The following is a 10,000-nucleotide window of genomic DNA, read 5'->3' as shown; positions in this document are numbered from 1 at the left end:
CCAGCGGGTGAACAGGAGAGTCGTGCCGACAAAACCCACTGACTTTTAAAACTGTCCGTCTGCCACTTGGGACAGAGAGAGGAACCTGACGAGCCTGAACACCAGCCTTGGCTGGACCGCTCGGGCCCTCCCATGTCGGACGCGAGTCGCCAAATCGATCGGAAGAGAGTACCGATTCCTCTCAAAAAGTCTGCGTGCCCGTTATTATAAAAGCAGCCCACCGGCCGCGGTGCCTTGCCCACAAACACACTTGGTGTCTGGGGTGATTCAGAGCCGCCGCGGCTCGAAAGTGTCAACCTGTTTTAAAAGTCATCGCTATGCCGGCACAGGTGACTTTCAAGTTAAAGAGTTCTCTTTATTGGCTTTCAAAAAAATCTGCAAAGTGTCACAGAGATTTTGAGAAACTCTTTTTTTTCTTTATATTATTATAATATAATATAATGTGTATATGTTTTCGAAAAGCATCCACCAGCAATCCATGGTGAGCCTCTCTCTGCTGGCAAGCTCCTCCTGCCTGAGCCCGACGCTGTCGAGGCTCAACACGATTTCAGACTGACAAAGAGTTCGAAAATTGCCGCCTGATGTAGCTTTAAATGCTGACAGGTGACTTCCGAGTGCTCTTGTAAAGGTCTCCGCTTTGAAATTGAGAGCCTTTTGCCAAGTGTCACTTTTTCAGGCACTCTTAAAGTGCACCTGGGCTGTCAGAGAAAGCTCTGAAAATCGTGTTCTCGAAAATCTCCGGGTACCCGACCAATCCCTAGGTGCCCGAATGACAAGTGTCAATTCGGCAGGACGGCCTCCCACCTCCGGCCGCAGATGCGTCACTAAATCCCCGCAACGGGGGCTTTCTCATTTCGGCATAGGGGCTTCCGCGGCCAACTCATTAACCTGTGCTCGGACTTTTTGTGCCACAAGTGCAAGGGACCGTTTGCCGGCAGCTACTCGCACCCCCCCGCCCAGGGGGGGAATCCTCTGACCGGAGATCCGAAACGCCGGCCGAATCCATCCCCGTCGGACTTCCGAAGGGGTTCCCTCGACCGACTGACTTCCGAACTCCTTTCTGGGCTTAAACGGGTGGAATTCGGACCCTCTCGCAAGGGAGCCGAAGCCCGCCAGCCCCGGGAGGCCTCGGGGCCGCCGTTTTCAAGCCCGACCAAAAAACCCGAAAAATGGGGAAAAATGGGAAAAATTCCCACTCCCAAAAGGCTTAAAAGTCGGTTGGGCGGCAGCCCGGGTCGGTCTCTGCAGACCTGGAGGCGCTAGACACAAGTCTGGTAAACAGGCTAAGTCTCGACATGCCACCTCTTACTATCCTGCAGGTACCCCGCCAATCCCCCCGGAACCGGCTGGCAATTGGCGAATCAGCGGGACGAATTTGAATTCGTGACCGACTCTCTGACACCGAATCGCCGCAAACGCGTTTCGATTTTTCGGCTTCGGTACCTCCCATCAGACTTTGACTGGCCATATCTCCGGACTCACGTGTCGCAGCCGGGACCTTCAGGTACCGTTCGACGCGTCTACCCCTGCCCCGTCGAATGGCGCCCCTCGCGGTGTGGTCCGATTTCCGCATTTTGGTCAGATTTGCCTTCAAAATTTTCAGATTGAGTTGACGAATGCCCCCTACGGGGTAACCTCTTGCCCTTTCGGACCTGGTCCCTGTGACTTAATTTCCGCCTTTTGCTCAATCGTTTCCCCATTTATAATTAATTTTAAAAATCGGGTTACTCAGTTCTGGTTTACCAGTTCCCTCTTCGGACTTAGTTTTTGGTTAATCATTTCCGGTTCACCAGTTCCCGTTTTGGACTTAGTCTCTGCGGGCCGTTTCTCACCTTTTGGTTCATCAGTTCCCCTCTTTTAATAATTTTTTGGCTGCTTTCGTTTGATCATTTCCCTGCCTTCTGGGTAACTTTTCCCCCTTAGGACTTCATCGCCGCACATAATTTTCGACTTCTGGTTGATCATTTCACCCCTTTTAATCATTTTTGCAACTTTTGGTTAACCATTTCCCCCAGCTTCTGGTTAACCATTTCCCCTTTGGGACTTAGTCTCTGAGCATTCTTTTGGGATTCTGGTTAACCATTTGCCAATTTTTAAAAAATGTTGCCACTTTTGTTTAATGCTTTCCGGTCAACCTTTGCCTCTTTCAGACTTCACCGCGGCACATTGCTTCAGCCTCCTGGTTAATCATTTCACCCCTTTTAATCATTTTTGCAACTTTTGGTTAACCATTTCCCCCAGCTTCTGGTTAACCATTTCCCCTTTGGGACTTAGTCTCTGAGCATTCTTTTGGGATTCTGGTTAATCATTTGCCAATTTTTAAAAAATGTTGCCGCTTTTGTTTAATGCTTTCTGGTCAACCTTTCCCTCTTTCAGACTTCACCGCGGCACATTGCTTTAGCCTCCTGGTTAATCATTTCACCCCTTTTAATCATTTTTGCAACTTTTGGTTAACCATTTCCCCCAGCTTCTGGTTAACCATTTCCCCTTTGGGACTTAGTCTCTGAGCATTCTTTTGGGATTCTGGTTAATCATTTGCCAATTTTTAAAAAATGTTGCCGCTTTTGTTTAATCGTTTCCCTGCTATGTGGTCAACCTTTTCCCCTTTCAGACTTCATCGCCGCGCATTGTTGTCGACTTCTGGTTAATCATTTTTCCCCTTTAAATCTTTTTTTGCCACTTTCGGTTAACCATTTCACCCAGCTTCTGGTTAACCATTTGCCCCATTATACTGAATTTTTCCGCTTTGGTTTAATCATTTCCCTGCTTTCTTGTCAACCTTTTCCCCTTTTGGACTTCGCCGCCGCACTTTGCTTTTGCCTTCTGGTTAAACATTTCTCCCCTTTTAATCCTTTTTCCCACTTTTGGTTCACCAGTTCACCCAGCTTCTGGTTAACCATTTCCCCTTTGGGACTTAAGTCTCTGAGCATTCTTTTGGGATTCTGGTTAACCATTTGCCACTTTTTAAAAAATGTTGCCGCTTTTGTTTAATGCTTTCCCTGCTTTCTGGTCAACCTTTTCCCCTTACGACTTCGCCGCCGCACTTTGCTTTCGCCTTCTGGTTAATCATTTCACCCCTTTTAATCCTTTTTCCCACTTTGGGTTAGACAGTTCACCCAGCTACTGGTTAACCATTTGCCCCTTTGGGACTTAAGTCTCTGAGCATTATTTTGGGATTCTGGTTCACCATTTGTCCCTTTTTTAAAAATGTTGCTGCTTTTGTTTAATGCTTTCCCTGCTTTGCGGTCCACCTTTCCCTCTTTCCGACTTCATCGCCGCACCTTGTTTACGACATCTGGTTAAACATTTCTCCCCTTTTAATCCTTTTTCCCACTTTGGGTTAAGCAGTTCACCCTGCTTCTGTTTAACCATTTGCCCCTTTTTTACTGAATTTTTCCGCTTTGGTTTAATCATTTCCCTGCTTTCTTGTCAAACTTTTCCCCTTTTGGACTTCGCCGCCGCACTTTGCTTTCACCTTCTGGTTAAACATTTCTCCCCTTTTAATCCTTTTTCCCACTTTTGGTTAAACAGTTCACCCAGCTTCTGGTTAACCATTTGCCCCTTTGGGACTTAAGTCTCTGAGCATTCTTTTGTGATTCTGGTTCACCATTTGTCCCTTTTTAAAAGATATTGCTGCTTCTGTTTAATCCTTTCCCTGCTTTGCGGTCAACCTTTTCCTCTTTCAGACTTCATCGCCGCGCATTGTTTTCGACATCTGGTTCAACATTTCTCCCCTTTTAATCCTCTTTCCCACTTTTGGTTAAGCAGTTCACCCAACTTCTGGTTAACCATTTGCCCCTTTTTACTGAATTTTTCTGCTTTTGTTTAATCATTTCCCTGCTTTCTGGTCAACCTTTTCCCCTTTAGGACTTCGCCGCCGCACTTTGCTTTCGCCTTCTGGTTAATCATTTCACAACATTTTAATCCTTTTTCCCACTTTTGGTTAAACAGTTCACCCAGCTTCTGGTTAACCATTTGCCCCTTTGGGACTTAAGTCTCTGAGCATTCTTTTGGGATTCTGGTTCACCATTTGTCCCTTTTTAAAAGATATTGCTGCTTCTGTTTAATCCTTTCCCTGCTTTGCGGTCAACCTTTTCCTCTTTCAGACTTCATCGCCGCGCATTGTTTTCGACATCTGGTTCAACATTTCTCCCCTTTTAATCCTCTTTCCCGCTTTTGGTTAAGCAGTTCACCCTGCTTCTGGTTAACCATTTGCCCCTTTTTACTGAATTTTTCCGCTTTGGTTTAATCATTTCCCTGCTTTCTTGTCAAACTTTTCCCCTTTTGGACTTCGCCGCCGCACTTTGCTTTCGCCTTCTGGTTAATCATTTCACAACATTTTAATCCTTTTTCCCACTTTTGGTTAAACAGTTCACCCAGCTTCTGGTTAACCATTTGCCCCTTTGGGACTTAAGTCTCTGAGCATTCTTTTGTGATTCTGGTTCACCATTTGTCCCTTTTTAAAAGATATTGCTGCTTTTGTTTAATCCTTTCCCTGCTTTGCGGTCAACCTTTTCCTCTTTCAGACTTCATCGCCGCGCATTGTTTTCGACATCTGGTTCAACATTTCTCCCCTTTTAATCCTCTTTCCCACTTTTGGTTAAGCAGTTCACCCAACTTCTGGTTAACCATTTGCCCCTTTTTACTGAATTTTTCTGCTTTTGTTTAATCATTTCCCTGCTTTATGGTCAACCTTTTCCCCTTTAGGACTTCGACGCGGCACATTGCTTTCGCCTTCTGGTTAATCATTTCACCCCTTTTAATCCTTTTTCCCACTTTTGGTTAAACAGTTCACCCAGCTTCTGGTTAACCATTTGCCCTTTGGTACTTAAGTCTCTGAGCATTCTTTTGGGATTCTGGTAAACCATTTGTCCCTTTTTTTAAAATGCTGCTGCTTTTGTTTAATGCTTTCCCTGCTTTGCGGTCAACCTTTTCCTCTTTCAGACTTCATCGCCGCGCATTGTTTTCGACATCTGGTTCAACATTTCTCCCCTTTTAATCCTCTTTCCCACTTTTGGTTAAGCAGTTCACCCAACTTCTGGTTCACCACTTGCCCCTTTTTACTGAATTTTTCTGCTTTTGTTTAATCATTTCCCTGCTTTCTGGTCAACCTTTTCCCCTTTAGGACTTCGACGCGGCACATTGCTTTCGCCTTCTGGTTCATCATTTCACCCCTTTTAATCCTCTTTCCCACTTTTGGTTAAGCAGTTCACCCAACTTCTGGTTCACCACTTGCCCCTTTTTACTGAATTTTTCTGCTTTTGTTTAATCATTTCCCTGCATTCCGGTCAACCTTTCCCTCTTTCAGACTTAATCGCCGCACATTGTTGTCGACTTCTGGTTGATCAGTTCACCCCTTTTTTATCCTTTTTCCCACTTTGGGTTAAGCAGTTCACCCAGCTTCTGGTTAACCATTTGCCCCTTTGGGACTTAAGTCTCTGAGCATTCTTTTGGGATTCTGGTAAACCATTTGTCCCTTTTTAAAAAATGCTGCTGCTTTTGTTTAATGCTTGCCCTGCTTTGCGGTCGATCATTTCACCCCTTTTAATCCATTTTTGCCACTTTGGGTTAAACAGTTCACACAACTTCTGGTTCACCATTTCACATTTCGGAACTTTTATTCCCACCATTACTTTGGGCTTCTGGTTCATCATTTCACGCTGTTTTACAAATCTTTGCCGCTTCACTTTTAATCCACAAACCGGGGCTCGCTTTCGGGTGGGGGGGGGGGGGGGGGTAGCGGGTTTGGGCCGGGCACTCCACATCCCGGTGTGCGACCGGGTTCGTTCTGGTACCGCTCGGTGCCCCTCGTCCTGCTCTTGCCGCGGAAGCAAACCAGACGACCGTCGGTCTCACGCCCGAGGGGAGAGGAGGCGGAAAGCGGTTTGCAGCCTTTCGCTGTACCTCCGGCGGGCAGCGCCGCACCTCCGAGTGCTCGGTACCGTTCGCTGCGCCTCGTCCGGCCGCACGCAGCGAGCCAAACCCGGAGGAAATCGGCCTGTGCCTTCTCGAGATATGGGCCTCCGGGTGGGACGGACAAACCGGGGCCCCGAGCTCGCTTTCGGCGGCCCGGCACTCGACTTCCCGGTGTCCGAACGTGATCCTTCCGGTACCCTTCGGTGCCCCTTGCCCGACTCTAGCTCCCGTGCTGAAGCGGAGTCGGTCGGCCTGACGGCCTGCCGAGTTAACCAGCGGAAAGCGGTGCGCAGCCTTTCGCTTGCAGCTCCGGCGGGCAGCGCCGCACCTCCGGCTGCTCAGTGCCGTCCGCTGCTCCCCTTCCGGCTGCACGCAGCGAACCATACCCGGAGGAAATCGGCCTCGGCCTTCCGGAGATATGGGCCTGCGAGTGGGACCAATAAATCGGTGCACATTTCCGGCTCGGTTTCCGGCCTCGGCACTATCAGTTCACGCCGTCCGACCGACGTCGTTCTGGCACGGTTCCGTTGCTCCTTGATCCGGTCCAGCCACGGTAATCAGCCGAAGATGGTGGGGGGGACACATTGCCCGCCGAGTTAGCCGGAGGAGATCGGCCTCGGACTTCCTCAGATATCAGCCTCCGGGTGGGACAGACAAACCGGGGACCCGAGCACGCTTTCGGCGGCCCGCTGGTCGACTTCCCGGTGTGCGACCGGGTTCGTTCCGGTACCGTTCGCTGCCCCTCGTCCTGCTCTAGCCGCGGAAACAAACCCGACGACCGTCGGTCTCACGCCCGCGGAGGGAGGTGGCGGAAAGTGGTTTGCAGCCTTTCGCTGTACCTCCGGCGGGCAGCGCCCGACCTCCGAGTGCTCGGTACCGTCCGCTGCGCCTGGTCCTGCCGCACACAACGAGCCATACCCGGTGGAAATCGGCCTGTGCCTTCCAGAGATATGGGCCTCCGGGTGGGACGGACAAACCGGGGCCCCGTGCTCGCTTTCGGCGGCCCGCTAGTCGACTTCCCGGTGTGCGACCGGGTTCCTTCCGGTACCGTTCGCTGCCCCTCGTCCTGCTCTAGCCGCGGAAACAAACCCGACGACCGTCGGTCTCACGCCCGCGGAGGGAGGCGGCGGAAAGTGGTTTGCAGCCATTCGCTGTACCTCCGGCGGGCAGCGCCCGACCTCCGAGTGCTCGGTACCGTCCGCTGCGCCTGGTCCGGCCGCACACAACGAGCCATACCCGGTGGAAATCGGCCTGTGCCTTCCGGAGATATGGGCCTCCGGGTGGGACGGACAAACCGGGGCCCCGAGCGGTGGCACCCTGCTCGCTTTCAGCGGCCCGGCACTCGACTTCCCGGTGTGCGAACGTCATCCTTCCGGTACTCAACCGTGCCCCTTGCCCCACTCTAGCTCCGGCGGTAAAGCGAAGTCGGTCGGTCTCACGGACGCCGAGTTAGCAGGCGGAAAGCGGTGCGCAGCCTTTCGCTGTCACTCCGGCGGGCTGCACCGCATCTCCGAGTGCTCGGTACCGTACGCTGCGCCGCCTCCTGCCGCACGCAACGAGCCATACCCGGAGGAAATCGGCCTCGGCGTTCCGGAGTTATCCGCCTCCGAGTGGGCCTGACCAAGCGGGGTGAACTGGAAATCATTAACCAACGTACTTCCAGGTTTTCACCCGCAGAGGGCAGCACTCTATTCTCCGTTTTAAATTGGGCCGACCCGGCTCCGTTTCGAGACCCGGCACTCGACTTCCCGGTGTGCGAACGTGATCGTTCCGGTACCCAACCGTGCCTCTTGCCCCACTCTAGCTCCGGCGGTAAAGCGAAGTCGGTCGGTCTCACGGACGCCGAGTTAGCAGGCGGAAAGCGGTGCGCAGCCTTTCGCTGTCACTCCGGCGGGCAGCATCGCACCTCCCAGTGCTCGGTACCGTACGCTGCGCCGCCTCCTGCCGCACGCAACGAGCCATACCCGGAGGAAATCGGCCTCGGCCTTCCTGAGATATCAGCCTCCGAGTGGGCCCGACGAGTCGGTGGCACCCTGCTCGCTTTCAGCGGCCCGGCACTCGACTTCCCGGTATGCGAACGTGATCGTTCCGGTACCCAAACGTGCCCCTTGCCCCACTCTAGCTCCGGCGCTAAAGCGGAGTCGGTCGGTCTCACGGACGCCGAGTTACCAGGCGGAAAGCGGTGCGCAGCCTTTCGCTGTCACTCCGGCGGGCAGCATCGCACCTCCGAGTGCTCGGTACCGTACGCTGCGCCTCCTCCTGCCGCACGCAACAAGCCATACCCGGAGGAAATCGGCCTCGGCCTTCCTGAGATATCAGCCTCCGAGTTGGCCCGACGAGTCGGTGGCACCCTGCTCGCTTTCAGCGGCCCGGCACTCGACTTCCCGGTATGCGAACGTGATCGTTCCGGTACCCTTCGGTGCCCCTTGCCCCACTCTAGCTCCGGTGCTAAAGCGGAGTCGGTCGGTCTCACGGACGCCGAGTTAGCAGGCGGAAAGCGGTGCGCAGCCTTTCGCTGTCACTCCGGCGGGCAGCACCGCACCTCCGAGTGCTCGGTACCGTACGCTGCGCCTCCTCCTGCCGCACGCAACGAGCCATACCCGGAGGAAATCGGCCTCGGCGTTCCGGAGTTATCCGCCTCCGAGTGGGCCTGACCAAGCGGGGTGAACTGGAAATCATTAACCAACGTACTTCCAGGTTTTCACCCGCAGAGGGCAGCACTCTCTTCTCCGTTTTAAACTGGGCCGACCCGGCTCCGTTTCGAGACCCGGCACTCGACTTCCCGGTGTGCGACCGGGTTCGTTCCGGTACCGTTCGCTGCCCCTCGTCCTGCTCGAGCCGCGGAACCAAACCCGATGACCGTCGGTCTCACGCCCGCGGAGGGAGGCGGCGGAAAGTGGTTTGCAGCCTTTCGCTGTACCTCCGGCGGGCAGCGCCGGACCTCCGAGTGCTCGGTACCGTCCGCTGCGCCTGGTCCGGCCGCATACAACGAGCCATACCCGGAGGAAATCGGCCTGTGCCTTCCGGAGATATGGGCCTCCGGGTGGGACGGACAAACCGGGGCCCCGAGCGGTGGCACCCTGCTCGCTTTCAGCGGCCCGGCACTCGACTTCACGGTGTGCGAACGTGATCGTTCCGGTACCCAACGGTGCCCCTTGCCCCACTCTAGCTCCGGCGGTAAAGCGGAGTCGGTCGGTCTCACAGACGCCGAGTTACCAGGCGGAAAGCGGTGCGCAGCCTTTCGCTGTCACTCCGGCGGGCAGCACCGCACCTCCGAGTGCTCGGTACCGTACGCTGCGCCTCCTCCTGCCGCACGCAACGAGCCATACCCGGAGGAAATCGGCCTCGGCGTTCCGGAGTTATCCGCCTCCGAGTGGGCCTGACCAAGCGGGGTGAACTGGAAATCATTAACCAACGTACTTCCAGGTTTTCACCCGCAGAGGGCAGCACTCTATTCTCCGTTTTAAATTGGGCCGACCCGGCTCCGTTTCGAGACCCGGCACTCGACTTCCCGGTGTGCGAACGTGATCGTTCCAGTACCCAACGGTGCCCCTTGCCCCACTCTAGCTCCGGCGGTAAAGCGGAGTCGGTCGGTCTCACAGACGCCGAGTTACCAGGCGGAAAGTGGTTTGCAGCCTTTCGCTGTACCTCCGGCGGGCAGCGCCCGACCTCCGAGTGCTCGGTACCGTCCGCTGCGCCTGGTCCGGCCGCACACAACGAGCCATACCCGGTGGAAATCGGCCTGTGCCTTCCGGAGATATGGGCCTCCGGGTGGGACGGACAAACCGGGGCCCCGAGCGGTGGCACCCTGCTCGCTTTCAGCGGCCCGGCACTCGACTTCCCGGTATGCGAACGTGATCGTTCCGGTACCCAAACGTGCCCCTTGCCCCACTCTAGCTCCGGCGCTAAAGCGGAGTCGGTCGGTCTCACGGACGCCGAGTTACCAGGCGGAAAGCGGTGCGCAGCCTTTCGCTGTCACTCCGGCGGGCAGCACCGCACCTCCGAGTGCTCGGTACCGTACGCTGCGCCTCCCCCTGCCGCACGCAACGAGCCATACCCGGAGGAAATCGGCCTCGGCCTTCCT

Source organism: Heptranchias perlo, unplaced genomic scaffold (assembly GCF_035084215.1).
Source record: "Heptranchias perlo isolate sHepPer1 unplaced genomic scaffold, sHepPer1.hap1 HAP1_SCAFFOLD_703, whole genome shotgun sequence".
Taxonomy (NCBI): Eukaryota; Metazoa; Chordata; class Chondrichthyes; order Hexanchiformes; family Hexanchidae; genus Heptranchias; species Heptranchias perlo.
The sequence above is the reverse complement of the archived record's forward strand: the minus strand, read 5'-3'. Positions refer to the sequence as shown.